The sequence below is a fragment of the Pimephales promelas genome, chromosome 13, assembly GCF_988280905.1.
Source record: "Pimephales promelas chromosome 13, fPimPro1.hap1.1, whole genome shotgun sequence".
NCBI classification, from domain to species: Eukaryota; Metazoa; Chordata; class Actinopteri; order Cypriniformes; family Leuciscidae; genus Pimephales; species Pimephales promelas.
In genome coordinates, this window is record NC_142781.1 from 4,051,558 (window position 1) to 4,075,177 (window position 23,620).

At 45.9% G+C, this 23,620-nt stretch overlaps 24 non-coding genes across 24 annotated transcripts; 14 read left to right on the forward strand and 10 right to left on the reverse strand.

The window, feature by feature from the left end:
• Positions 1-1,350: 1,350 nt before the first annotated feature.
• LOC148974741 (U5 spliceosomal RNA) lies at positions 1,351-1,466 on the forward strand. Its single transcript, XR_016146266.1, has one exon. It is a non-coding gene; the product is annotated as a U5 spliceosomal RNA (small nuclear RNA).
• A 464-nt stretch (positions 1,467-1,930) lies between these two features.
• trnad-guc (transfer RNA aspartic acid (anticodon GUC)) lies at positions 1,931-2,002 on the reverse strand. The gene has a single exon. It is a non-coding gene; the product is annotated as a tRNA-Asp (tRNA).
• Positions 2,003-3,763: 1,761 nt separating this feature from the next.
• Positions 3,764-3,879, forward strand: LOC148974743 (U5 spliceosomal RNA). The gene has a single exon (XR_016146268.1). It is a non-coding gene; the product is annotated as a U5 spliceosomal RNA (small nuclear RNA).
• A 464-nt stretch (positions 3,880-4,343) lies between these two features.
• trnad-guc (transfer RNA aspartic acid (anticodon GUC)) lies at positions 4,344-4,415 on the reverse strand. The gene has a single exon. It is a non-coding gene; the product is annotated as a tRNA-Asp (tRNA).
• Positions 4,416-6,176: 1,761 nt separating this feature from the next.
• Positions 6,177-6,292, forward strand: LOC148974745 (U5 spliceosomal RNA). Its single transcript, XR_016146219.1, has one exon. It is a non-coding gene; the product is annotated as a U5 spliceosomal RNA (small nuclear RNA).
• Positions 6,293-6,757: 465 nt separating this feature from the next.
• trnad-guc (transfer RNA aspartic acid (anticodon GUC)) lies at positions 6,758-6,829 on the reverse strand. Its single transcript has one exon. It is a non-coding gene; the product is annotated as a tRNA-Asp (tRNA).
• A 645-nt stretch (positions 6,830-7,474) lies between these two features.
• Positions 7,475-7,590, forward strand: LOC148974747 (U5 spliceosomal RNA). The gene has a single exon (XR_016146220.1). It is a non-coding gene; the product is annotated as a U5 spliceosomal RNA (small nuclear RNA).
• Positions 7,591-8,055: 465 nt separating this feature from the next.
• trnad-guc (transfer RNA aspartic acid (anticodon GUC)) lies at positions 8,056-8,127 on the reverse strand. The gene has a single exon. It is a non-coding gene; the product is annotated as a tRNA-Asp (tRNA).
• A 646-nt stretch (positions 8,128-8,773) lies between these two features.
• Positions 8,774-8,889, forward strand: LOC148974749 (U5 spliceosomal RNA). The gene has a single exon (XR_016146221.1). It is a non-coding gene; the product is annotated as a U5 spliceosomal RNA (small nuclear RNA).
• A 465-nt stretch (positions 8,890-9,354) lies between these two features.
• trnad-guc (transfer RNA aspartic acid (anticodon GUC)) lies at positions 9,355-9,426 on the reverse strand. Its single transcript has one exon. It is a non-coding gene; the product is annotated as a tRNA-Asp (tRNA).
• Positions 9,427-10,500: 1,074 nt separating this feature from the next.
• On the forward strand, positions 10,501-10,616 carry LOC148974751 (U5 spliceosomal RNA). The gene has a single exon (XR_016146284.1). It is a non-coding gene; the product is annotated as a U5 spliceosomal RNA (small nuclear RNA).
• A 465-nt stretch (positions 10,617-11,081) lies between these two features.
• Positions 11,082-11,153, reverse strand: trnad-guc (transfer RNA aspartic acid (anticodon GUC)). Its single transcript has one exon. It is a non-coding gene; the product is annotated as a tRNA-Asp (tRNA).
• A 1,073-nt stretch (positions 11,154-12,226) lies between these two features.
• LOC148974753 (U5 spliceosomal RNA) lies at positions 12,227-12,342 on the forward strand. Its single transcript, XR_016146222.1, has one exon. It is a non-coding gene; the product is annotated as a U5 spliceosomal RNA (small nuclear RNA).
• A 465-nt stretch (positions 12,343-12,807) lies between these two features.
• trnad-guc (transfer RNA aspartic acid (anticodon GUC)) lies at positions 12,808-12,879 on the reverse strand. The gene has a single exon. It is a non-coding gene; the product is annotated as a tRNA-Asp (tRNA).
• Positions 12,880-13,954: 1,075 nt separating this feature from the next.
• Positions 13,955-14,070, forward strand: LOC148974755 (U5 spliceosomal RNA). The gene has a single exon (XR_016146223.1). It is a non-coding gene; the product is annotated as a U5 spliceosomal RNA (small nuclear RNA).
• A 465-nt stretch (positions 14,071-14,535) lies between these two features.
• Positions 14,536-14,607, reverse strand: trnad-guc (transfer RNA aspartic acid (anticodon GUC)). The gene has a single exon. It is a non-coding gene; the product is annotated as a tRNA-Asp (tRNA).
• Positions 14,608-15,681: 1,074 nt separating this feature from the next.
• Positions 15,682-15,797, forward strand: LOC148974757 (U5 spliceosomal RNA). Its single transcript, XR_016146288.1, has one exon. It is a non-coding gene; the product is annotated as a U5 spliceosomal RNA (small nuclear RNA).
• Positions 15,798-16,262: 465 nt separating this feature from the next.
• On the reverse strand, positions 16,263-16,334 carry trnad-guc (transfer RNA aspartic acid (anticodon GUC)). Its single transcript has one exon. It is a non-coding gene; the product is annotated as a tRNA-Asp (tRNA).
• A 1,073-nt stretch (positions 16,335-17,407) lies between these two features.
• LOC148974759 (U5 spliceosomal RNA) lies at positions 17,408-17,523 on the forward strand. The gene has a single exon (XR_016146291.1). It is a non-coding gene; the product is annotated as a U5 spliceosomal RNA (small nuclear RNA).
• Positions 17,524-19,134: 1,611 nt separating this feature from the next.
• Positions 19,135-19,250, forward strand: LOC148974760 (U5 spliceosomal RNA). Its single transcript, XR_016146224.1, has one exon. It is a non-coding gene; the product is annotated as a U5 spliceosomal RNA (small nuclear RNA).
• Positions 19,251-20,432: 1,182 nt separating this feature from the next.
• LOC148974761 (U5 spliceosomal RNA) lies at positions 20,433-20,548 on the forward strand. The gene has a single exon (XR_016146132.1). It is a non-coding gene; the product is annotated as a U5 spliceosomal RNA (small nuclear RNA).
• Positions 20,549-22,159: 1,611 nt separating this feature from the next.
• Positions 22,160-22,275, forward strand: LOC148974762 (U5 spliceosomal RNA). Its single transcript, XR_016146225.1, has one exon. It is a non-coding gene; the product is annotated as a U5 spliceosomal RNA (small nuclear RNA).
• Positions 22,276-22,730: 455 nt separating this feature from the next.
• Positions 22,731-22,802, reverse strand: trnad-guc (transfer RNA aspartic acid (anticodon GUC)). Its single transcript has one exon. It is a non-coding gene; the product is annotated as a tRNA-Asp (tRNA).
• A 645-nt stretch (positions 22,803-23,447) lies between these two features.
• On the forward strand, positions 23,448-23,563 carry LOC148974764 (U5 spliceosomal RNA). Its single transcript, XR_016146226.1, has one exon. It is a non-coding gene; the product is annotated as a U5 spliceosomal RNA (small nuclear RNA).
• The last annotated feature ends 57 nt before the right edge of the window (positions 23,564-23,620 follow it).

A 23,620-nucleotide genomic window follows, 5' to 3' on the forward strand; every position in this document is an offset into this window, starting at 1 on the left:
ATTCTTATTACATTTGCTCCATCCTCTAATGTTTCAACGCATTCGGATGGCCACACTGGTGAACCCTGCTGGTCAGATTGGAAATGCAATAGTGGAAATGCCACACAAACTTAGGTCAAACATGCATAAACCAAACTTTTACAAACCAATGCAAATGCTATCTTGAAAGTAAAACCTTTCAAATAGAATTAGCTTACCACCCTCAGGTGAGTCTTGAACGGCAGGGTTGGCTTTATCAGCAGTTTCCACGGCAGAGCACGAGCTCATGCAAGGTGTTTGTCCGTGGTAAAGAAGAAGCCTCCCCGTCGGGGAATCGAACCCCGGTCTTCCGCGTGACAGGCGGAGACACTGTCCACTATACTAACGAGGACCGGTCGTCAAAGCAGTGTCCCTGAGCGGTACGGCTTTGTGTGCCTCTCCCTCTCCTGTGGAGGAATCCACCTGCAATCCAAGGAGATGAAGGGTTTGTTCATTTAGCCTCCAGAAAGTTCCATTAAAATATCAAGCGAATTCTAGACACTGGTCTTCCACGTACTACTGGATTCAGGGACATCCTCTTAGACAGGGTTTGCCGGTCATCTGGTGATGGGGCAGATTCTTATTACATTTGCTCCATCCTCTAATGTTTCAACGCATTCGGATGGCCACACTGGTGAACCCTGCTGGTCAGATTGGAAATGCAATAGTGGAAATGCCACACAAACTTAGGTCAAACATGCATAAACCAACCTATTACAAACCAATGCAAATGCTATCTTGAAAGTAAAACCTTTCAAATAGAATTAGCTTACCACCCTCAGGTGAGTCTTGAACGGCAGGGTTGGCTTTATCAGCAGTTTCCACGGCAGAGCACGAGCTCATACAAGGTGTTTGTCCGTGGTAAAGAAGAAGCCTACCCGTCGGGAAATCGAACCCCGGTCTTCCGCGTGACAGGCGGAGATACTGTCCACTATACTAACAAGGACCGGTCGTCAAAGCAGTGTCCCTGAGCGGTACGGCATTGTATGCCTCTCCCTCTCCTGTGGAGGAATCCACCTGCAATCCAAGGAGATGAAGGGTTTGTTCATTTAGCCTCCAGAAAGTTCCATTAAAATATCAAGCGAATTCTAGACACTGGTCTTCCACGTACTACTGGATTCAGGGACATCCTTTTAGACAGGGTTTGCCGGTCATCTGGTGATGGGGCAGATTCTTATTACATTTGCTCCATCCTCTAATGGAAATGGCTATATTATTGTTTTTAACAAAAAAAGACAAAAAGCTGGGTGGGAGGAGCCTGCACCAGACATTACCCTTGCTGAGCATGGTGGCATGTGTGTGATAGCACATTGTCCCAACGACTCATGGTTACAGCTCGAGTTTCTCTTCATTCATGCATAAATCTTTCGCCTTTTACTAAAGATTTCCGTGGAGGGGAACGTTTGCGAGTTATTGGTATTTTTGGATGCTCTGCTCACAGTAGAGCTAAATGCCTTTGTTCAAAAACAGAAGACTTTTTGTTTGGAGCTGGGTGTGGTCAAACCATTGCCACTTTCCCAGTTTACAACTTCAAATCTTGGGTCAGCAGAATGATTGTAAGGTTTACCAAACACAAAAGGGTAGTGTTGGGAGAAACAAAGCTTTTCAAAGCTTTCAACTGATTGCTTTGCAAATTGATTAACTGTTTCAACGCATTCGGAAGGCCACACTGGTGACCCCTGCTGGTCAGATTGGAAATGCAACACTGGAAATGCCACACAAACTCAGGTCAAACATGCATAAACCAACCTTTTACAAACCAATGCAAATGCTATCTTGAAAGTAAAACCTTTCAAATAGAATTAGCTTACCACCCTCAGGTGAGACTTGAACGGCAGGGTTGGCTTTATCAGCAGTTTCCACGGCAGAGCATGAGCTCATACAAGGTGTTTGTCCGTGGTAAAGAAGAAGCCTCCCCGTCGGGGAATCGAACCCCGGTCTTCCGCGTGACAGGCGGAGATACTGTCCACTATACTAACGAGGACCGGTCGTCACAGCAGTGTCCCTGAGCGGTACGGCATTGTATGCTCAGCCGTTGAGAAGTCAATTAATACTGGACATGCTTTATGGGAGTTATTGTTATCTAAGCCTTTCATTTTGGCCAAGAGGGGCAGGAAGAGGAGCTCTCCCTCTCCTGTGGAGGAATCCACCTGCAATCCAAGGATATGAAGGGTTTGTTCATTTAGCCTCCAGAAAGTTCCTAAAAATCTCATGCGAATTCTAGACACTGGTCTTCCACGTACTACTGGATTCAGGGACATCCTCTTAGACAGGGTTTGCCAGTCATCTGGTGATGGGGCAGATTCTTATTACATTTGCTCCATCCTCTAATGTTTCAACGCATTCGGATGGCCACACTGGTGAACCCTGCTGGTCAGATTGGAAATGCAATAGTGGAAATGCCACACAAACTTAGGTCAAACATGCATAAACCAAACTTTTACAAACCAATGCAAATGCTATCTTGAAAGTAAAACCTTTCAAATAGAATTAGCTTACCACCCTCAGGTGAGTCTTGAACGGCAGGGTTGGCTTTATCAGCAGTTTCCACGGCAGAGCACGAGCTCATACAAGGTGTTTGTCCGTGGTAAAGAAGAAGCCTCCCCGTCGGGGAAACGAACCCCGGTCTTCCGCGTGACAGGCGGAGATACTGTCCACTATACTAACGAGGACCGGTCGTCACAGCAGTGTCCCTGAGCGGTACGGCATTGTATGCTCAGCCCTTGAGAAGTCAATTAATACTGGACATGCTTTATGGGAGTTATTGTTATTTAAGCCTTTCATTTTGGCCAAGGGGGCAGGAAGAGGAGCTCTCCCTCTCCTGTGGAGGAATCCACCTGCAATCCAAGGAGATGAAGGGTTTGTTCATTTAGCCTCCAGAAAGTTCCTAAAAACCTCATGCGAATTCTAGACACTGGTCTTCCACGTACTACTGGATTCAGGGACATCCTCTTAGACAGGGTTTGCCGGTCATCTGGTGATGGGGCAGATTCTTATTACATTTGCTCCATCCTCTAATGTTTCAACGCATTCGGATGGCCACACTGGTGAACCCTGCTGGTCAGATTGGAAATGCAATAGTGGAAATGCCACACAAACTTAGGTCAAACATGCATAAACCAACCTTTTACAAACCAATGCAAATGCTATCTTGAAAGTAAAACCTTTCAAATAGAATTAGCTTACCACCCTCAGGTGAGTCTTGAATGGCAGGGTTGGCTTTATCAGCAGTTTCCACGGCAGAGCACGAGCTCATACAAGGTGTTTGTCCGTGGTAAAGAAGAAGCCTCCCAGTCGGTGAATCGAACCCCGGTCTTCCGCGTGACAGGCGGAGATACTGTCCACTATACTAACGAGAACCGGTCGTCAAAGCAGTGTCCCTGAGCGGTACGGCATTGTATGCCTCTCCCTCTCCTGTGGAGGAATCCACCTGCAATCCAAGGAGATGAAGGGTTTGTTCATTTAGCCTCCAGAAAGTTCCATTAAAATATCAAGCGAATTCTAGACACTGGTCTTCCACGTACTACTGGATTCAGGGACATCCTCTTAGACAGGGTTTGCCGGTCATCTGGTGATGGGGCAGATTCTTATTACATTTGCTCCATCCTCTAATGGAAATGGCTATATTATTGTTTTTAACAAAAAAAGACAAAAATCTGGGTGGGAGGAGCCTGCACCAGACATTACCCTTGCTGAGCATGGTGGCATGTGTGTGATAGCACATTGTCCCAACGACTCTTGGTTACAGCTCGAGTTTCTCTTCATTCATGCATAAATCTTTCGCCTTTTACTAAAGATTTCCGTGGAGGGGAACGTTTGCGAGTTATTGGTATTTTTGGATGCTCTGCTCACAGTAGAGCTAAATGCCTTTGTTCAAAAACAGAAGACTTTTTGTTTGGAGCTGGGTGTGGTCAAACCATTGCCACTTTCCCAGTTTACAACTTCAAATCTTGGGTCAGCAGAATGATTGTAAGGTTTACCAAACACAAAAAGGTAGTGTTGGGAGAAACAAAGCTTTTCAAAGCTTTCAACTGATTGCTTTGCAAATTGATTAACTGTTTCAACGCATTCGGAAGGCCACACTGGTGACCCCTGCTGGTCAGATTGGAAATGCAACACTGGAAATGCCACACAAACTCAGGTCAAACATGCATAAACCAACCTTTTACAAACCAATGCAAATGCTATCTTGAAAGTAAAACCTTTCAAATAGAATTAGCTTACCACCCTCAGGTGAGACTTGAACGGCAGGGTTGGCTTTATCAGCAGTTTCCACGGCAGAGCATGAGCTCATACAAGGTGTTTGTCCGTGGTAAAGAAGAAGCCTCCCCGTCGGGGAATCGAACCCCGGTCTTCCGCGTGACAGGCGGAGATACTGTCCACTATACTAACGAGGACCGGTCGTCACAGCAGTGTCCCTGAGCGGTACGGCATTGTATGCTCAGCCGTTGAGAAGTCAATTAATACTGGACATGCTTTATGGGAGTTATTGTTATCTAAGCCTTTCATTTTGGCCAAGAGGGGCAGGAAGAGGAGCTCTCCCTCTCCTGTGGAGGAATCCACCTGCAATCCAAGGATATGAAGGGTTTGTTCATTTAGCCTCCAGAAAGTTCCTAAAAATCTCATGCGAATTCTAGACACTGGTCTTCCACGTACTACTGGATTCAGGGACATCCTCTTAGACAGGGTTTGCCAGTCATCTGGTGATGGGGCAGATTCTTATTACATTTGCTCCATCCTCTAATGTTTCAACGCATTCGGATGGCCACACTGGTGAACCCTGCTGGTCAGATTGGAAATGCAATAGTGGAAATGCCACACAAACTTAGGTCAAACATGCATAAACCAAACTTTTACAAACCAATGCAAATGCTATCTTGAAAGTAAAACCTTTCAAATAGAATTAGCTTACCACCCTCAGGTGAGTCTTGAACGGCAGGGTTGGCTTTATCAGCAGTTTCCACGGCAGAGCACGAGCTCATACAAGGTGTTTGTCCGTGGTAAAGAAGAAGCCTCCCCGTCGGGGAAACGAACCCCGGTCTTCCGCGTGACAGGCGGAGATACTGTCCACTATACTAACGAGGACCGGTCGTCACAGCAGTGTCCCTGAGCGGTACGGCATTGTATGCTCAGCCCTTGAGAAGTCAATTAATACTGGACATGCTTTATGGGAGTTATTGTTATTTAAGCCTTTCATTTTGGCCAAGGGGGCAGGAAGAGGAGCTCTCCCTCTCCTGTGGAGGAATCCACCTGCAATCCAAGGAGATGAAGGGTTTGTTCATTTAGCCTCCAGAAAGTTCCTAAAAACCTCATGCGAATTCTAGACACTGGTCTTCCACGTACTACTGGATTCAGGGACATCCTCTTAGACAGGGTTTGCCGGTCATCTGGTGATGGGGCAGATTCTTATTACATTTGCTCCATCCTCTAATGTTTCAACGCATTCGGATGGCCACACTGGTGAACCCTGCTGGTCAGATTGGAAATGCAATAGTGGAAATGCCACACAAACTTAGGTCAAACATGCATAAACCAACCTTTTACAAACCAATGCAAATGCTATCTTGAAAGTAAAACCTTTCAAATAGAATTAGCTTACCACCCTCAGGTGAGTCTTGAACGGCAGGGTTGGCTTTATCAGCAGTTTCCACGGCAGAGCACGAGCTCATACAAGGTGTTTGTCCGTGGTAAAGAAGAAGCCTCCCAGTCGGTGAATCGAACCCCGGTCTTCCGCGTGACAGGCGGAGATACTGTCCACTATACTAACGAGAACCGGTCGTCACAGCAGTGTCCCTGAGCGGTACGGCATTGTATGCCTCTCCCTCTCCTGTGGAGGAATCCACCTGCAATCCAAGGAGATGAAGGGTTTGTTCATTTAGCCTCCAGAAAGTTCCATTAAAATATCAAGCGAATTCTAGACACTGGTCTTCCACGTACTACTGGATTCAGGGACATCCTCTTAGACAGGGTTTGCCGGTCATCTGGTGATGGGGCAGATTCTTATTACATTTGCTCCATCCTCTAATGGAAATGGCTATATTATTGTTTTTAACAAAAAAAGACAAAAATCTGGGTGGGAGGAGCCTGCACCAGACATTACCCTTGCTGAGCATGGTGGCATGTGTGTGATAGCACATTGTCCCAACGTCTCATGGTTACAGCTCGAGTTTCTCTTCATTCACGCATAAATCTTTCGCCTTTTACTAAAGATTTCCGTGGAGGGGAACGTTTGCGAGTTATTGGTATTTTTGGATGCTCTGCTCACAGTAGAGCTAAATGCCTTTGTTCAAAAACAGAAGACTTTTTGTTTGGAGCTGGGTGGTGGTCAAACCATTGCCACTTTCCCAGTTCACAACTTCAAATCTTGGGTCAGCAGAATGATTGTAAGGTTTACCAATCACAAAAGGGTAGTGTTGGGAGAAACAAAGCTTTTCAAAGCTTTCAACTGATTGCTTTGCAAATTGATTAACTGTTTCAACGCATTTGGAAGGCCACACTGGTGACGCCTGCTGGTCAGATTGGAAACGCAACACTGGAAATGCCACACAAACTCAGGTCAAACATGCATAAACCAACCTTTTACAAACCAATGCAAATGCTATCTTGAAAGTAAAACCTTTCAAATAGAATTAGCTAACCACCCTCAGGTGAGTCTTGAATGGCAGGGTTGGCTTTATCAGCAGTTTCCACAGCAGAGCATGAGCTCATACAAGGTGTTTGTCCGTGGTAAAGAAGAAGCCTCCCCGTCGGGGAATCGAACCCCGGTCTTCCGCGTGACAGGCGGAGATACTGTCCACTATACTAACGAGGACCGGTCGTCACAGCAGTGTCCCTGAGCGGTACGGCATTGTATGCTCAGCCGTTGAGAAGTCAATTAATACTGGACATGCTTTATGGGAGTTATTGTTATTTAAGCCTTTCATTTTGGCCAAGGGGGCAGGAAGAGGAGCTCTCCCTCTCCTGTGGAGGAATCCACCTGCAATCCAAGGAGATGAAGGGTTTGTTCATTTAGCCTCCAGAAAGTTCCTAAAAACCTCATGCGAATTCTAGACACTGGTCTTCCACGTACTACTGGATTCAGGGACATCCTCTTAGACAGGGTTTACTAACTATACTAACGAGGACCGGTCGTCAAAGCAGTGTCCCTCAGCGGTACGGCATTGCATGCCTCTCCCTCTCCTGTGGAGGAATCCACCTGCAATCCAAGGAGATGAAGGGTTTGTTCATTTAGCCTCCAGAAAGTTCCATTAAAATATCAAGCAAATTCTAGACACTGGTCTTCCACGTGCTACTGGATTCAGGGACATCCTCTTAGACAGGGTTTGCCGGTCATCTGGTTATTGTTTTTAACAAAAAAAGACAAAAAGCTGGGTGGGAGGAGCCTGCACCAGACATTACCCTTGCTGAGCATGGTGGCATGTGTGTGATAGCACATTGTCCCAACGTCTCATGGTTACAGCTCGAGTTTCTCTTCATTCACGCATAAATCTTTCGCCTTTTACTAAAGATTTCCGTGGAGGGGAACGTTTGCGAGTTATTGGTATTTTTGGATGCTCTGCTCACAGTAGAGCTAAATGCCTTTGTTCAAAAACAGAAGACTTTTTGTTTGGAGCTGGGTTTTGGTCAAACCATTGCCACTTTCCCAGTTCACAACTTCAAATCTTGGGTCAGCAGAATGATTGTAAGGTTTACCAATCACAAAAGGGTAGTGTTGGGAGAAACAAAGCTTTTCAAAGCTTTCAACTGATTGCTTTGCAAATTGATTAACTGTTTCAACGCATTCGGAAGGCCACACTGGTGACCCCTGCTGGTCAGATTGGAAATGCAACACTGGAAATGCCACACAAACTCAGGTCAAACATGCATAAACCAACCTTTTACAAACCAATGCAAATGCTATCTTGAAAGTAAAACCTTTCAAATAGAATTAGCTAACCACCCTCAGGTGAGTCTTGAATGGCAGGGTTGGCTTTATCAGCAGTTTCCACAGCAGAGCATGAGCTCATACAAGGTGTTTGTCCGTGGTAAAGAAGAAGCCTCCCCGTCGGGGAATCGAACCCCGGTCTTCCGCGTGACAGGCGGAGATACTGTCCACTATACTAACGAGGACCGGTCGTCACAGCAGTGTCCCTGAGCGGTACGGCATTGTATGCTCAGCCGTTGAGAAGTCAATTAATACTGGACATGCTTTATGGGAGTTATTGTTATTTAAGCCTTTCATTTTGGCCAAGGGGGGCAGGAAGAGGAGCTCTCCCTCTCCTGTGGAGGAATCCAACTGCAATCCAAGGAGATGAAGGGTTTGTTCATTTAGCCTCCAGAAAGTTCCTAAAAACCTCATGCGAATTCTAGACACTGGTCTTCCACGTACTACTGGATTCAGGGACATCCTCTTAGACAGGGTTTACTAACTATACTAACGAGGACCGGTCGTCAAAGCAGTGTCCCTCAGCGGTACGGCATTGCATGCCTCTCCCTCTCCTGTGGAGGAATCCACCTGCAATCCAAGGAGATGAAGGGTTTGTTCATTTAGCCTCCAGAAAGTTCCATTAAAATATCAAGCGAATTCTAGACACTGGTCTTCCACGTGCTACTGGATTCAGGGACATCCTCTTAGACAGGGTTTGCCGGTCATCTGGTTATTGTTTTTAACAAAAAAAGACAAAAAGCTGGGTGGGAGGAGCCTGCACCAGACATTACCCTTGCTGAGCATGGTGGCATGTGTGTGATAGCACATTGTCCCAACGTCTCATGGTTACAGCTCGAGTTTCTCTTCATTCACGCATAAATCTTTCGCCTTTTACTAAAGATTTCCGTGGAGGGGAACGTTTGCGAGTTATTGGTATTTTTGGATGCTCTGCTCACAGTAGAGCTAAATGCCTTTGTTCAAAAACAGAAGACTTTTTGTTTGGAGCTGGGTTTTGGTCAAACCATTGCCACTTTCCCAGTTCACAACTTCAAATCTTGGGTCAGCAGAATGATTGTAAGGTTTACCAATCACAAAAGGGTAGTGTTGGGAGAAACAAAGCTTTTCAAAGCTTTCAACTGATTGCTTTGCAAATTGATTAACTGTTTCAACGCATTCGGAAGGCCACACTGGTGACCCCTGCTGGTCAGATTGGAAATGCAACAATGGAAATGCCACACAAACTCAGGTCAAACATGCATAAACCAACCTTTTACAAACCAATGCAAATGCTATCTTGAAAGTAAAACCTTTCAAATAGAATTAGCTAACCACCCTCAGGTGAGTCTTGAATGGCAGGGTTGGCTTTATCAGCAGTTTCCACAGCAGAGCATGAGCTCATACAAGGTGTTTGTCCGTGGTAAAGAAGAAGCCTCCCCGTCGGGGAATCGAACCCCGGTCTTCCGCGTGACAGGCGGAGATACTGTCCACTATACTAACGAGGACCGGTCGTCACAGCAGTGTCCCTGAGCGGTACGGCATTGTATGCTCAGCCGTTGAGAAGTCAATTAATACTGGACATGCTTTATGGGAGTTATTGTTATTTAAGCCTTTCATTTTGGCCAAGGGGGGCAGGAAGAGGAGCTCTCCCTCTCCTGTGGAGGAATCCAACTGCAATCCAAGGAGATGAAGGGTTTGTTCATTTAGCCTCCAGAAAGTTCCTAAAAACCTCATGCGAATTCTAGACACTGGTCTTCCACGTACTACTGGATTCAGGGACATCCTCTTAGACAGGGTTTGCCGGTCATCTGGTGATGGGGCAGATTCTTATTACATTTGCTCCATCCTCTAATGTTTCAACGCATTCGGATGGCCACACTGGTGAACCCTGCTGGTCAGATTGGAAATGCAATAGTGGAAATGCCACACAAACTTAGGTCAAACATGCATAAACCAAACTTTTACAAACCAATGCAAATGCTATCTTGAAAGTAAAACCTTTCAAATAGAATTAGCTTACCACCCTCAGGTGAGTCTTGAACGGCAGGGTTGGCTTTATCAGCAGTTTCCACGGCAGAGCACGAGCTCATACAAGGTGTTTGTCCGTGGTAAAGAAGAAGCCTCCCCGTCAGGGAATCGAACCCCGGTCTTCCGCGTGACAGGCGGAGATACTGTCCACTATACTAACGAGGACCGGTCGTCAAAGCAGTGTCCCTGAGCGGTACGGCATTGTATGCCTCTCCCTCTCCTGTGGAGGAATCCACCTGCAATCCAAGGAGATGAAGGGTTTGTTCATTTAGCCTCCAGAAAGTTCCATTAAAATATCAAGCGAATTCTAGACACTGGTCTTCCACGTACTACTGGATTCAGGGACATCCTCTTAGACAGGGTTTGCCGGTCATCTGGTGATGGGGCAGATTCTTATTACATTTGCTCCATCCTCTAATGGAAATGGCTATATTATTGTTTTTAACAAAAAAAGACAAAAATCTGGGTGGGAGGAGCCTGCACCAGACATTACCCTTGCTGAGCATGGTGGCATGTGTGTGATAGCACATTGTCCCAACGTCTCATGGTTACAGCTCGAGTTGCTCTTCATTCACGCATAAATCTTTCGCCTTTTACTAAAGATTTCCGTGGAGGGGAACGTTTGCGAGTTATTGGTATTTTTGGATGCTCTGCTCACAGTAGAGCTAAATGCCTTTGTTCAAAAACAGAAGACTTTTTGTTTGGAGCTGGGTGTTGGTCAAACCATTGCCACTTTCCCAGTTCACAACTTCAAATCTTGGGTCAGCAGAATGATTGTAAGGTTTACCAATCACAAAAGGGTAGTGTTGGGAGAAACAAAGCTTTTCAAAGCTTTCAACTGATTGCTTTGCAAATTGATTAACTGTTTCAACGCATTCGGAAGGCCACACTGGTGACCCCTGCTGGTCAGATTGGAAATGCAACACTGGAAATGCCACACAAACTCAGGTCAAACATGCATAAACCAACCTTTTACAAACCAATGCAAATGCTATCTTGAAAGTAAAACCTTTCAAATAGAATTAGCTAACCACCCTCAGGTGAGTCTTGAATGGCAGGGTTGGCTTTATCAGCAGTTTCCACAGCAGAGCATGAGCTCATACAAGGTGTTTGTCCGTGGTAAAGATGAAGCCTCCCCGTCGGGGAATCGAACCCCGGTCTTCCGCGTGACAGGCGGAGATACTGTCCACTATACTAACGAGGACCGGTCGTCACAGCAGTGTCCCTGAGCGGTACGGCATTGTATGCTCAGCCGTTGAGAAGTCAATTAATACTGGACATGCTTTATGGGAGTTATTGTTATTTAATCCTTTCATTTTGGCCAAGGGGGCAGGAAGAGGAGCTCTCCCTCTCCTGTGGAGGAATCCACCTGCAATCCAAGGAGATGAAGGGTTTGTTCATTTAGCCTCCAGAAAGTTCCTAAAAACCTCATGCGAATTCTAGACACTGGTCTTCCACGTACTACTGGATTCAGGGACATCCTCTTAGACAGGGTTTGCCGGTCATCTGGTGATGGGGCAGATTCTTATTACATTTGCTCCATCCTCTAATGTTTCAACGCATTCGGATGGCCACACTGGTGAACCCTGCTGGTCAGATTGGAAATGCAATAGTGGAAATGCCACACAAACTTAGGTCAAACATGCATAAACCAACCTTTTACAAACCAATGCAAATGCTATCTTGAAAGTAAAACCTTTCAAATAGAATTAGCTTACCACCCTCAGGTGAGTTTTGAACGGCAGGGTTGGCTTTATCAGCAGTTTCCACGGCAGAGCACGAGCTCATACAAGGTGTTTGTCCGTGGTAAAGAAGAAGCCTCCCAGTCGGTGAATCGAACCCCGGTCTTCCGCGTGACAGGCGGAGATACTGTCCACTATACTAACGAGGACCGGTCGTCACAGCAGTGTCCCTGAGCGGTACGGCATTGTATGCCTCTCCCTCTCCTGTGGAGGAATCCACCTGCAATCCAAGGAGATGAAGGGTTTGTTCATTTAGCCTCCAGAAAGTTCCATTAAAATATCAAGCGAATTCTAGACACTGGTCTTCCACGTACTACTGGATTCAGGGACATCCTCTTAGACAGGGTTTGCCGGTCATCTGGTGATGGGGCAGATTCTTATTACATTTGCTCCATCCTCTAATGGAAATGGCTATATTATTGTTTTTAACAAAAAAAGACAAAAATCTGGGTGGGAGGAGCCTGCACCAGACATTACCCTTGCTGAGCATGGTGGCATGTGTGTGATAGCACATTGTCCCAACGTCTCATGGTTACAGCTCGAGTTTCTCTTCATTCACGCATAAATCTTTCGCCTTTTACTAAAGATTTCCGTGGAGGGGAACGTTTGCGAGTTATTGGTATTTTTGGATGCTCTGCTCACAGTAGAGCTAAATGCCTTTGTTCAAAAACAGAAGACTTTTTGTTTGGAGCTGGGTGTTGGTCAAACCATTGCCACTTTCCCAGTTCACAACTTCAAATCTTGGGTCAGCAGAATGATTGTAAGGTTTACCAATCACAAAAGGGTAGTGTTGGGAGAAACAAAGCTTTTCAAAGCTTTCAACTGATTGCTTTGCAAATTGATTAACTGTTTCAACGCATTCGGAAGGCCACACTGGTGACCCCTGCTGGTCAGATTGGAAATGCAACACTGGAAATGCCACACAAACTCAGGTCAAACATGCATAAACCAACCTTTTACAAACCAATGCAAATGATATCTTGAAAGTAAAACCTTTCAAATAGAATTAGCTAACCACCCTCAGGTGAGTCTTGAATGGCAGGGTTGGCTTTATCAGCAGTTTCCACAGCAGAGCATGAGCTCATACAAGGTGTTTGTCCGTGGTAAAGAAGAAGCCTCCCCGTCGGGGAATCGAACCCCGGTCTTCCGCGTGACAGGCGGAGATACTGTCCACTATACTAACGAGGACCGGTCGTCACAGCAGTGTCCCTGAGCGGTACGGCATTGTATGCTCAGCCGTTGAGAAGTCAATTAATACTGGACATGCTTTATTGGAGTTATTGTTATTTAATCCTTTCATTTTGGCCAAGGGGGCAGGAAGAGGAGCTCTCCCTCTCCTGTGGAGGAATCCACCTGCAATCCAAGGAGATGAAGGGTTTGTTCATTTAGCCTCCAGAAAGTTCCTAAAAACCTCATGCGAATTCTAGACACTGGTCTTCCACGTACTACTGGATTCAGGGACATCCTCTTAGACAGGGTTTGCCGGTCATCTGGTGATGGGGCAGATTCTTATTACATTTGCTCCATCCTCTAATGTTTCAACGCATTCGGATGGCCACACTGGTGAACCCTGCTGGTCAGATTGGAAATGCAATAGTGGAAATGCCACACAAACTTAGGTCAAACATGCATAAACCAACCTTTTACAAACCAATGCAAATGCTATCTTGAAAGTAAAACCTTTCAAATAGAATTAGCTTACCACCCTCAGGTGAGTTTTGAACGGCAGGGTTGGCTTTATCAGCAGTTTCCACGGCAGAGCACGAGCTCATACAAGGTGTTTGTCCGTGGTAAAGAAGAAGCCTCCCAGTCGGTGAATCGAACCCCGGTCTTCCGCGTGACAGGCGGAGATACTGTCCACTATACTAACGAGGACCGGTCGTCACAGCAGTGTCCCTGAGCGGTACGGCATTGTATGCCTCTCCCTCTCCTGTGGAGGAATCCACCTGCAATCCAAGGAGATGAAGGGTTTGTTCATTTAGCCTCCAGAAAGTTCCATTAAAATATCAAGCGAATTCTAGACACTGGTCTTCCACGTGCTACTGGATTCAGGGACATCCTCTTAGACAGGGTTTGCCGGTCATCTGGTGATGGGGCAGATTCTTATTACATTTGCTCCATCCTCTAATGGAAATGGCTATATTATTGTTTTTAACAAAAAAAGACAAAAAGCTGGGTGGGAGGAGCCTGCACCAGACATTACCCTTGCTGAGCATGGTGGCATGTGTGTGTGATAGCACATTGTCCCAACGTCTCATGGTTACAGCTCGAGTTTCTCTTCATTCACGCATAAATCTTTCGCCTTTTACTAAAGATTTCCGTGGAGGGGAACGTTTGCGAGTTATTGGTATTTTTGGATGCTCTGCTCACAGTAGAGCTAAATGCCTTTGTTCAAAAACAGAAGACTTTTTGTTTGGAGCTGGGTGGTGGTCAAACCATTGCCACTTTCCCAGTTCACAACTTCAAATCTTGGGTCAGCAGAATGATTGTAAGGTTTACCAATCACAAAAGGGTAGTGTTGGGAGAAACAAAGCTTTTCAAAGCTTTCAAATGATTGCTTTGCAAATTGATTAACTGTTTCAACGCATTTGGAAGGCCACACTGGTGACCCCTGCTGGTCAGATTGGAAATGCAACACTGGAAATGCCACACAAACTCAGGTCAAACATGCATAAACCAACCTTTTACAAACCAATGCAAATGCTATCTTGAAAGTAAAACCTTTCAAATAGAATTAGCTAACCACCCTCAGGTGAGTCTTGAACGGCAGGGTTGGCTTTATCAGCAGTTTCCACAACAGAGCATGAGCTCATACAAGGTGTTTGTCCGTGGTAAAGAAGAAGCCTCCCCGTCGGGGAATCGAACCCCGGTCTTCCGCGTGACAGGCGGAGATACTGTCCACTATACTAACGAGGACCGGTCGTCACAGCAGTGTCCCTGAGCGGTACGGCATTGTATGCTCAGCCGTTGAGAAGTCAATTAATACTGGACATGCTTTATGGGAGTTATTGTTATTTAAGCCTTTCATTTTGGCCAAGGGGGGCAGGAAGAGGAGCTCTCCCTCTCCTGTGGAGGAATCCACCTGCAATCCAAGGAGATGAAGGGTTTGTTCATTTAGCCTCCAGAAAGTTCCTAAAAACCTCATGCGAATTCTAGACACTGGTCTTCCACGTACTTCTGGATTCAGGGACATCCTCTTAGACAGGGTTTGCCGGTCATCTGGTGATGGGGCAGATTCTTATTACATTTGCTCCATCCTCTAATGTTTCAACGCATTCGGATGGCCACACTGGTGAACCCTGCTGGTCAGATTGGAAATGCAATAGTGGAAATGCCACACAAACTTAGGTCAAACATGCATAAACCAAACTTTTACAAACCAATGCAAATGCTATCTTGAAAGTTAAACCTTTCAAATAGAATCAGCTTACCACCCTCAGGTGAGTCTTGAACGGCAGGGTTGGCTTTATCAGCAGTTTCCACGGCAGAGCACGAGCTCATACAAGGTGTTTGTCCGTGGTAAAGAAGAAGCCTCCCAGTCGGTGAATCGAACCCCGGTCTTCCGCGTGACAGGCGGAGATACTGTCCACTATACTAACGAGGACCGGTCGTCACAGCAGTGTCCCTGAGCGGTACGGCATTGTATGCCTCTCCCTCTCCTGTGGAGGAATCCACCTGCAATCCAAGGAGATGAAGGGTTTGTTCATTTAGCCTCCAGAAAGTTCCATTAAAATATCAAGCGAATTCTAGACACTGGTCTTCCACGTACTACTGGATTCAGGGACATCATCTTAGACAGGGTTTGCCGGTCATCTGGTGATGGGGCAGATTCTTATTACATTTGCTCCATCCTCTAATGGAAATGGCTATATTATTGTTTTTAACAAAAAAAGACAAAAATCTGGGTGGGAGGAGCCTGCACCAGACATTACCCTTGCTGAGCATGGTGGCATGTGTGTGATAGCACATTGTCCCAACGTCTCATGGTTGCAGCTCGAGTTTCTCTTCATTCACGCATAAATCTTTCGCCTTTTACTAAAGATTTCCGTGGAGGGGAACGTTTGCAAGTTATTGGTATTTTTGGATGCTCTGCTCACAGTAGAGCTAAATGCCTTTGTTCAAAAACAGAAGACTTTTTGTTTGGAGCTGGGTGGTGGTCAAACCATTGCCACTTTCCCAGTTCACAACTTCAAATCTTGGGTCAGCAGAATGATTGTAAGGTTTACCAATCACAAAAGGGTAGTGTTGGGAGAAACAAAGCTTTTCAAAGCTTTCAACTGATTGCTTTGCAAATTGATTAACTGTTTCAACGCATTCGGAAGGCCACACTGGTGACGCCTGCTGGTCAGATTGGAAACGCAACACTGGAAATGCCACACAAACTCAGGTCAAACATGCATAAACCAACCTTTTACAAACCAATGCAAATGCTATCTTGAAAGTAAAACCTTTCAAATAGAATTAGCTAACCACCCTCAGGTGAGTCTTGAATGGCAGGGTTGGCTTTATCAGCAGTTTCCACAGCAGAGCATGAGCTCATACAAGGTGTTTGTCCGTGGTAAAGAAGAAGCCTCCCCGTCGGGGAATCGAACCCCGGTCTTCCGCGTGACAGGCGGAGATACTGTCCACTATACTAACGAGGACCGGTCGTCACAGCAGTGTCCCTGAGCGGTACGGCATTGTATGCTCAGCCGTTGAGAAGTCAATTAATACTGGACATGCTTTATGGGAGTTATTGTTATTTAAGCCTTTCATTTTGGCCAAGGGGGCAGGAAGAGGAGCTCTCCCTCTCCTGTGGAGGAATCCACCTGCAATCCAAGGAGATGAAGGGTTTGTTCATTTAGCCTCCAGAAAGTTCCTAAAAACCTCATGCGAATTCTAGACACTGGTCTTCCACGTACTACTGGATTCAGGGACATCCTCTTAGACAGGGTTTGCCGGTCATCTGGTGATGGGGCAGATTCTTATTACATTTGCTCCATCCTCTAATGTTTCAACGCATTCGGATGGCCACACTGGTGAACCCTGCTGGTCAGATTGGAAATGCAATAGTGGAAATGCCACACAAACTTAGGTCAAACATGCATAAACCAACCTTTTACAAACCAATGCAAATGCTATCTTGAAAGTAAAACCTTTCAAATAGAATTAGCTTACCACCCTCAGGTGAGTTTTGAACGGCAGGGTTGGCTTTATCAGCAGTTTCCACGGCAGAGCACGAGCTCATACAAGGTGTTTGTCCGTGGTAAAGAAGAAGCCTCCCAGTCGGTGAATCGAACCCCGGTCTTCCGCGTGACAGGCGGAGATACTGTCCACTATACTAACGAGGACCGGTCGTCACAGCAGTGTCCCTGAGCGGTACGGCATTGTATGCCTCTCCCTCTCCTGTGGAGGAATCCACCTGCAATCCAAGGAGATGAAGGGTTTGTTCATTTAGCCTCCAGAAAGTTCCATTAAAATATCAAGCGAATTCTAGACACTGGTCTTCCACGTGCTACTGGATTCAGGGACATCCTCTTAGACAGGGTTTGCCGGTCATCTGGTGATGGGGCAGATTCTTATTACATTTGCTCCATCCTCTAATGGAAATGGCTATATTATTGTTTTTAACAAAAAAAGACAAAAAGCTGAGTGGGAGGAGCCTGCACCAGACATTACCCTTGCTGAGCATGGTGGCATGTGTGTGATAGCACATTGTCCCAACGTCTCATGGTTACAGCTCGAGTTTCTCTTCATTCACGCATAAATCTTTCGCCTTTTACTAAAGACTTCCGTGGAGGGGAACGTTTGCGAGTTATTGGTATTTTTGGATGCTCTGCTCACAGTAGAGCTAAATGCCTTTGTTCAAAAACAGAAGACTTTTTGTTTGGAGCTGGGTGGTGGTCAAACCATTGCCACTTTCCCAGTTCACAACTTCAAATCTTGGGTCAGCAGAATGATTGCAAGGTTTACCAATCACAAAAGGGTAGTGTTGGGAGAAACAAAGCTTTTCAAAGCTTTCAAATGATTGCTTTGCAAATTGATTAACTGTTTCAACGCATTCGGAAGGCCACACTGGTGACCCCTGCTGGTCAGATTGGAAATGCAACACTGGAAATGCCACACAAACTCAGGTCAAACATGCATAAACCAACCTTTTACAAACCAATGCAAATGCTATCTTGAAAGTAAAACCTTTCAAATAGAATTAGCTAACCACCCTCAGGTGAGTCTTGAACGGCAGGGTTGGCTTTATCAGCAGTTTCCACAGCAGAGCATGAGCTCATACAAGGTGTTTGTCCGTGGTAAAGAAGAAGCCTCCCCGTCGGGGAATCGAACCCCGGTCTTCCGCGTGACAGGCCGAGATACTGTCCACTATACTAACGAGGACCGGTCGTCACAGCAGTGTCCCTGAGCGGTACGGCATTGTATGCTCAGCCCTTGAGAAGTCAATTAATACTGGACATGCTTTATGGGAGTTATTGTTATTTAAGCCTTTCATTTTGGCCAAGGGGGGCAGGAAGAGGAGCTCTCCCTCTCCTGTGGAGGAATCCACCTGCAATCCAAGGAGATGAAGGGTTTGTTCATTTAGCCTCCAGAAAGTTCCTAAAAACCTCATGCGAATTCTAGGCACTGGTCTTCCACGTACTACTGGATTCAGGGACATCCTCTTAGACAGGGTTTGCCGGTCATCTGGTGATGGGGCAGATTCTTATTACATTTGCTCCATCCTCTAATGTTTCAACGCATTCGGATGGCCACACTGGTGAACCCTGCTGGTCAGATTGGAAATGCAATAGTGGAAATGCCACACAAACTTAGGTCAAACATGCATAAACCAACCTTTTACAAACCAATGCAAATGCTATCTTGAAAGTTAAACCTTTCAAATAGAATCAGCTTACCACCCTCAGGTGAGTCTTGAACGGCAGGGTTGGCTTTATCAGCAGTTTCCACGGCAGAGCACGAGCTCATACAAGGTGTTTGTCCGTGGTAAAGAAGAAGCCTCCCAGTCGGTGAATCGAACCCCGGTCTTCCGCGTGACAGGCGGAGATACTGTCCACTATACTAACGAGGACCGGTCGTCACAGCAGTGTCCCTGAGCGGTACGGCATTGTATGCCTCTCCCTCTCCTGTGGAGGAATCCACCTGCAATCCAAGGAGATGAAGGGTTTGTTCATTTAGCCTCCAGAAAGTTCCATTAAAATATCAAGCGAATTCTAGACACTGGTCTTCCACGTACTACTGGATTCAGGGACATCATCTTAGACAGGGTTTGCCGGTCATCTGGTGATGGGGCAGATTCTTATTACATTTGCTCCATCCTCTAATGGAAATGGCTATATTATTGTTTTTAACAAAAAAAGACAAAAATCTGGGTGGGAGGAGCCTGCACCAGACATTACCCTTGCTGAGCATGGTGGCATGTGTGTGATAGCACATTGTCCCAACGTCTCATGGTTACAGCTCGAGTTTCTCTTCATTCACGCATAAATCTTTCGCCTTTTACTAAAGATTTCCGTGGAGGGGAACGTTTGCGAGTTATTGGTATTTTTGGATGCTCTGCTCACAGTAGAGCTAAATGCCTTTGTTCAAAAACAGAAGACTTTTTGTTTGGAGCTGGGTGGTGGTCAAACCATTGCCACTTTCCCAGTTCACAACTTCAAATCTTGGGTCAGCAGAATGATTGTAAGGTTTACCAATCACAAAAGGGTAGTGTTGGGAGAAACAAAGCTTTTCAAAGCTTTCAACTGATTGCTTTGCAAATTGATTAACTGTTTCAACGCATTCGGAAGGCCACACTGGTGACGCCTGCTGGTCAGATTGGAAACGCAACACTGGAAATGCCACACAAACTCAGGTCAAACATGCATAAACCAACCTTTTACAAACCAATGCAAATGCTATCTTGAAAGTAAAACCTTTCAAATAGAATTAGCTAACCACCCTCAGGTGAGTCTTGAATGGCAGGGTTGGCTTTATCAGCAGTTTCCAAAGCAGAGCATGAGCTCATACAAGGTGTTTGTCCGTGGTAAAGAAGAAGCCTCCCCGTCGGGGAAACAAAACCCCGGTCTTCCGCGTGACAGGCGGAGATACTGTCCACTATACTAACGAGGACCGGTCGTCACAGCAGTGTCCCTGAGCGGTACGGCATTGTATGCTCAGCCGTTGAGAAGTCAATTAATACTGGACATGCTTTATGGGAGTTATTGTTATTTAAGCCTTTCATTTTGGCCAAGGGGGCAGGAAGAGGAGCTCTCCCTCTCCTGTGGAGGAATCCACCTGCAATCCAAGGAGATGAAGGGTTTGTTCATTTAGCCTCCAGAAAGTTCCTAAAAACCTCATGCGAATTCTAGACACTGGTCTTCCACGTACTACTGGATTCAGGGACATCCTCTTAGACAGGGTTTACTAACTATACTAACGAGGACCGGTCGTCAAAGCAGTGTCCCTCAGCGGTACGGCATTGCATGCCTCTCCCTCTCCTGTGGAGGAATCCACCTGCAATCCAAGGAGATGAAGGGTTTGTTCATTTAGCCTCCAGAAAGTTCCATTAAAATATCAAGCGAATTCTAGACACTGGTCTTCCACGTGCTACTGGATTCAGGGACATCCTCTTAGACAGGGTTTGCCGGTCATCTGGTGATTGTTTTTAACAAAAAAGACAAAAAGCTGGGTGGGAGGAGCCTGCACCAGACATTACCCTTGCTGAGCATGGTGGCATGTGTGTGATAGCACATTGTCCCAACGTCTCATGGTTACAGCTCGAGTTTCTCTTCATTCACGCATAAATCTTTCGCCTTTTACTAAAGATTTCCGTGGAGGGGAACGTTTGAGAGTTATTGGTATTTTTGGATGCTCTGCTCACAGTAGAGCTAAATGCCTTTGTTCAAAAACAGAAGACTTTTTGTTTGGAGCTGGGTGGTGGTCAAACCATTGCCACTTTCCCAGTTCACAACTTCAAATCTTGGGTCAGCAGAATGATTGCAAGGTTTACCAATCACAAAAGGGTAGTGTTGGGAGAAACAAAGCTTTTCAAAGCTTTCAAATGATTGCTTTGCAAATTGATTAACTGTTTCAACGCATTCGGAAGGCCACACTGGTGACCCCTGCTGGTCAGATTGGAAATGCAACACTGGAAATGCCACACAAACTCAGGTCAAACATGCATAAACCAACCTTTTACAAACCAATGCAAATGCTATCTTGAAAGTAAAACCTTTCAAATAGAATTAGCTAACCACCCTCAGGTGAGTCTTGAACGGCAGGGTTGGCTTTATCAGCAGTTTCCACAGCAGAGCATGAGCTCATACAAGGTGTTTGTCCGTGGTAAAGAAGAAGCCTCCCCATCGGGGAATCGAACCCCGGTCTTCCGCGTGACAGGCCGAGATACTGTCCACTATACTAACGAGGACCGGTCGTCACAGCAGTGTCCCTGAGCGGTACGGCATTGTATGCTCAGCCCTTGAGAAGTCAATTAATACTGGACATGCTTTATGGGAGTTATTGTTATTTAAGCCTTTCATTTTGGCCAAGGGGGGCAGGAAGAGGAGCTCTCCCTCTCCTGTGGAGGAATCCACCTGCAATCCAAGGAGATGAAGGGTTTGTTCATTTAGCCTCCAGAAAGTTCCTAAAAACCTCATGCGAATTCTAGGCACTGGTCTTCCACGTACTACTGGATTCAGGGACATCCTCTTAGACAGGGTTTGCCGGTCATCTGGTGATGGGGCAGATTCTTATTACATTTGCTCCATCCTCTAATGTTTCAACGCATTCGGATGGCCACACTGGTGAACCCTGCTGGTCAGATTGGAAATGCAATAGTGGAAATGCCACACAAACTTAGGTCAAACATGCATAAACCAACCTTTTACAAACCAATGCAAATGCTATCTTGAAAGTTAAACCTTTCAAATAGAATCAGCTTACCACCCTCAGGTGAGTCTTGAACGGCAGGGTTGGCTTTATCAGCAGTTTCCACGGCAGAGCACGAGCTCATACAAGGTGTTTTTCCGTGGTAAAGAAGAAGCCTCCCAGTCGGTGAATCGAACCCCGGTCTTCCGCGTGACAGGCGGAGATACTGTCCACTATACTAACGAGGACCGGTCGTCACAGCAGTGTCCCTGAGCGGTACGGCATTGTATGCCTCTCCCTCTCCTGTGGAGGAATCCACCTGCAATCCAAGTAGATGAAGGGTTTGTTCATTTAGCCTCCAGAAAGTTCCATTAAAATATCAAGCGAATTCTAGACACTGGTCTTCCACGTACTACTGGATTCAGGGACATCATCTTAGACAGGGTTTGCCGGTCATCTGGTGATGGGGCAGATTCTTATTACATTTGCTCCATCCTCTAATGGAAATGGCTATATTATTGTTTTTAACAAAAAAAGACAAAAATCTGGGTGGGAGGAGCCTGCACCAGACATTACCCTTGCTGAGCATGGTGGCATGTGTGTGATAGCACATTGTCCCAACGTCTCATGGTTACAGCTCGAGTTTCTCTTCATTCACGCATAAATCTTTCGCCTTTTACTAAAGATTTCCGTGGAGGGGAACGTTTGCGAGTTATTGGTATTTTTGGATGCTCTGCTCACAGTAGAGCTAAATGCCTTTGTTCAAAAACAGAAGACTTTTTGTTTGGAGCTGGGTGGTGGTCAAACCATTGCCACTTTCCCAGTTCACAACTTCAAATCTTGGGTCAGCAGAATGATTGTAAGGTTTACCAATCACAAAAGGGTAGTGTTGGGAGAAACAAAGCTTTTCAAAGCTTTCAACTGATTGCTTTGCAAATTGATTAACTGTTTCAACGCATTCGGAAGGCCACACTGGTGGTCAGATTGGAAACGCAACACTGGAAATGCCACACAAACTCAGGTCAAACATGCATAAACCAACCTTTTACAAACCAATGCAAATGCTATCTTGAAAGTAAAACCTTTCAAATAGAATTAGCTAACCACCCTCAGGTGAGTCTTGAATGGCAGGGTTGGCTTTATCAGCAGTTTCCACAGCAGAGCATGAGCTCATACAAGGTGTTTGTCCGTGGTAAAAAAGAAGCCTCCCCGTCGGGGAATCGAACCCCGGTCTTCCGCGTGACAGGCGGAGATACTGTCCACTATACTAACGAGGACCGGTCGTCACAGCAGTGTCCCTGAGCGGTACGGCATTGTATGCTCAGCCGTTGAGAAGTCAATTAATACTGGACATGCTTTATGGGAGTTATTGTTATTTAAGCCTTTCATTTTGGCCAAGGGGGCAGGAAGAGGAGCTCTCCCTCTCCTGTGGAGGAATCCACCTGCAATCCAAGGAGATGAAGGGTTTGTTCATTTAGCCTCCAGAAAGTTCCTAAAAACCTCATGCGAATTCTAGACACTGGTCTTCCACGTACTACTGGATTCAGGGACATCCTCTTAGACAGGGTTTACTAACTATACTAACGAGGACCGGTCGTCAAAGCAGTGTCCCTCAGCGGTACGGCATTGCATGCCTCTCCCTCTCCTGTGGAGGAATCCACCTGCAATCCAAGGAGATGAAGGGTTTGTTCATTTAGCCTCCAGAAAGTTCCATTAAAATATCAAGCGAATTCTAGACACTGGTCTTCCACGTGCTACTGGATTCAGGGACATCCTCTTAGACAGGGTTTGCCGGTCATCTGGTGATTGTTTTTAACAAAAAAAGACAAAAAGCTGGGTGGGAGGAGCCTGCACCAGACATTACCCTTGCTGAGCATGGTGGCATGTGTGTGATAGCACATTGTCCCAACGTCTCATGGTTACAGCTCGAGTTTCTCTTCATTCACGCATAAATCTTTCGCCTTTTACTAAAGATTTCCGTGGAGGGGAACGTTTGCGAGTTATTGGTATTTTTGGATGCTCTGCTCACAGTAGAGCTAAATGCCTTTGTTCAAAAACAGAAGACTTTTTGTTTGGAGCTGGGTTTTGGTCAAAC